Source organism: Micromys minutus (genome assembly GCF_963924665.1).
Source record: "Micromys minutus genome assembly, chromosome: 3".
Lineage (NCBI taxonomy): Eukaryota > Metazoa > Chordata > Mammalia > Rodentia > Muridae > Micromys > Micromys minutus.
Window position 1 is genome coordinate 29,479,484 of NC_137972.1, and position 3,853 is coordinate 29,483,336.

The window sequence follows — 3,853 nt, forward strand, 5'->3', positions numbered from 1 at the left end:
GTGTGTCTGTGTGTATATATTTATGTGTGTGTGTCTATATATGTGTGTCTATGTGTTTCCCTGTATGTGTTTATGTGTGTATATTTATGTGTGCATGTCTATATCTGTGTGTCTATGTGTGTCCCTGTATATGTTTTTGTGTGTGTCTGTGTAGACATATGTATGTGTCTATCTCTCTGTGTGCATGTGTGTATGTGTATATGTGTATGAATGTGTGTATATACATGTATGTGTTTGTGTGTAGGTGTGTATATATTTATGTGTGTGTGTGTCTGTGTGTCTATGTGTGTCCGTGTGTGTTTGTGTGTGTGTGTGTGTGTGTTGATGCTCGTGTGCCCCAGAGAACTTTTGTGAGTCATTCCTGTCCTTCAACCATTTAGGACCTAGAGATAAAACTCAAATTTCAAGATCAGTAGTAAGCTCTTCTAACCCATTAGGCCGTCTTACTGATTCAATATGAAGTGCTTCAGAATGAGCCTCCGTCTCAGCTCTCACTGCTCTATCAAGGAAGGAGCTTGCCCTCTGCCCAGAGGCTAGCATAATAGCATTAAGCCACACACCACTGGAAAGAAGGCAGTCTCTGGGCGTCATGAAATCAGGAGAAAGCAAAAGCATCCGACCATCCATTGTATCAAGACCCTGGTGAGTAAGGTAAGTGGAAATGCTTTTAAGAACAGGGAGAAGCACGAAGGGAGGCTAAATGTGACAGGCAAGGAAAGGGTGCATGAGAGGAGCTTCACACTTCAAGCCCATGTTCTGAGCCACATGCCTAGGAGCCCAGCTCCCGCCTCATCTGTCTTCCAACCAGGCCAGCTTCATGATCAAGTTCCCAAAGGTCTGCACCCTTTCCTCTGTACCCTCCGCTTCCCTACCTTCCACACCCTCTCTGCCTCTTGTTCACACCACTCTACACAATCTGTTCCTTTTGTGAAGGTGGAAATCTGATTCCAGGTATTATTGGCACAGCACCTGGCACACGGAAGCCTCAGTAACGGTGACTATGAAGTCGTCTAGACAGACCATAGACAACAATAACAGCATCCCCACTTGTTGAAAAAATAACAAAGACTCCGATTTATTTCAATCATGTGTTGAGGCACATCTGCCGATCCTAGAGTTCCAGTTCTAAGTCTCTTTCACACATGACATTCTGAGTGTTAAGACAGACTCTGCACTGGGTAGCACTCCCATCCTCAAGACTTACACACACTAAGAGCTTCCTATGAACATTTGATCTGGTTCTGCACTGGGAAAGAAATGCCAAAGGGAATCAGTATTCACTTTGGGCTCCTCTGAGGGCTCATTCACAGTCCTGTGCACTGCTCTGACTTGTATCAGTGGCTCGATGCTGACGACCCTAAGAAAGAACCTGATAAGAACCACAGGAACTTAGTACAGAGAACCCTCTCCCACACTCGACACTGTTTAAAAAGTTAACAGTGAGACAGTGAATTCTACAGCATTTACTTGAACACACAACAGCTCACGAACCAGCAAACTCCAAACCAGAGATGGTGTGGAAGGTCCAGTGAGGAGCCTTAAAGCAACATGCCTGGCTGCTTACTGTTGCAGTTACCTATCTGCTCTGTCTCCTTAAGAAATTCCTACTCATATGGCTCCTTGTTAGCTGGCTGCTTCTGATTGGCAGGACTTACACTCTGCTTTTCTTGAGAAACAGCTCAAAGTTTTGCTAATGTTTGCAAAGCAAGCTGGTTGAAGTTGCTTAACCCGGCTTTATCCTCTAAGAAATGCTTCAGGCCTGATTCCTGTCTTCATTTTAACAAGAGGTTTTGAACTGTGTAGCTACCAATACCCCGGCGATATAATCCACTTCCCTGCAACCCTTGGCTGGGTTTGCTCAGTGGCAAAGTGCAGCCTGCAGGAATAGGGCTAACACTGTGAGCCTGGGTGTGGAAAAACCCTGGTAAACCAGAGGGCTCTAAACCAGGTCAGTGAAAAATCTGTTTGCCAAAAGAAAATTCACTGTCCATGTCAGGTGAGAATATTCAGCTGAAAAAGGCACACTGCCTCTTTGCCAGTTGAGGCTGAGGGGTACAGAACCCTGTGCAAAGGCAGTCCCACACACGGGTCAAGGAAACAGAAGCACTGTGCTAAAGAAAACTTCCTCCATTATGGCACATGCTAATCGCAGAAGGAGCTGAACCTGGACATTACCGTCCCAAAGTCACAGAGTGGATCGTCCAGTGATCGAAGTGCCCAGCACTTGGTTCTCAGTGAGCTGTCTCTTGTTCTGTTATTTGACAGCAAGTCACTCTGTTTCCTGATTATAAATAAATAAATAAATAAATAAACAAACAAACAAATAAATAAGGCTTCAAGCACAAAAAGACACTGTGGCTTCCAGAACAATGATTTGGGCCACCTACCAAGTAAAAGCAAGAAATCTAAAAAAAATTGAGTATAGCCAAGCATCTCAGTGCCACTTACCACACAGCCTAGACCCTCTAGGGTCACGGTCCATGGCATGTTTTGAGGTTGTTTCCATCTTCACTAAAACATCCTCTCTTTGCATTCCTTCTCTCATCTCTTGCTCTCACCCTCGGTCTCCTGAACGGCCTTGTTCTTTCTTTCTATAAACAGAGGTATAAATTACCACTTAGCTCGAGCTGCTTAGTGGATCCTGCTCTTTACACCGTCAGTGTGTTCTGTAATGGATCACCTCCGTGCAAAGGCGCAGTCCAGGCAATCAGAGACCTTTGATGAAGAGGCCAGGCCCCATAACTCAGGAGATCAGAAGCATTTCTACTCCAATGAAGTTCAGTGCAATGCAAAAGAAACATGTGTTTCCTGTCCATTTTTCTGAATCAATTGAGTCATTTGTCTAATTTAAACACTCTATAAATTACACACATCTTCCCAAGGCAGGGATGAGGTTGAGGTTCTTGATATATGCCTTTTCATATGGCTTGAATCCATCACTGTCTCCCTCAAGGCCCCTTGGCTTTCTCCTGAGTGGGAAGAGGCCCATAACTCTCTGATCTACTCCATTTCCCTGACACCCTTAGAATCCGTGTTCAGACAATTTGGTCAGAGAATTATGGCTGACTTCAGAGACACAGACTGAAGGCTAAATTGGTGCCGCATCTCTCACTCCCTGATATTTGTTAGCACAGCCATCAAACTCTGCAACCTCCCACCACACCCTGTCTCATTCTCGTGAGAACTGACACAAAATGAAGGCCAGTTGTGTGTGTAAACATGAAGTAAGCAGTTAGGGCACCAGATTTGCTAAGTCAGCAAATTAGGGGTGGACCGTAGGGGGTGGACTCACAGTTTGTTTGTCAAATTGTCCAGTACATGAGCCTTTGAGAAGTATAAAGACCTCTCAAGATTTAGCATCTACAGATGGTAGGTTTCCTTGACTTCTAAAATATTGCTGAGAAATTGTGGCTTAGATATCAATTAGACTATGCATATTTTCATTTAATTAGACGACACATTATTTTTAAAAGCTACTCTTCATCCCCTGCTCCTTCACTAAATATGTCCTTAGAAATATTTAACCTGGAGGAAGAATAACGGCTAATGAGCCAAAGCCCCTTATGTAATGAACAACCTGAAAATGGTAACAGGTATCAGTTGAGATAGGCACAGAACTATGCAAAGCCAAAAATCTGCTGTGAAGTTCTTGACAACAACTTCTTTTCCTTGAGAGGCAAATTAAAAGTCAAGTCTCCATGATTCCTAAAAAAAACTAAAAGATGAATTAAATGTACATCAATTGCTAGAGATTTAACAAAAGGAAATACTACTGGAAAGAAGCAACTACAGGCAGGTAAGTGTGCCCATGAGGACTGGGCAGCTTGCTGACGGCTCATCCTATATGAATAGC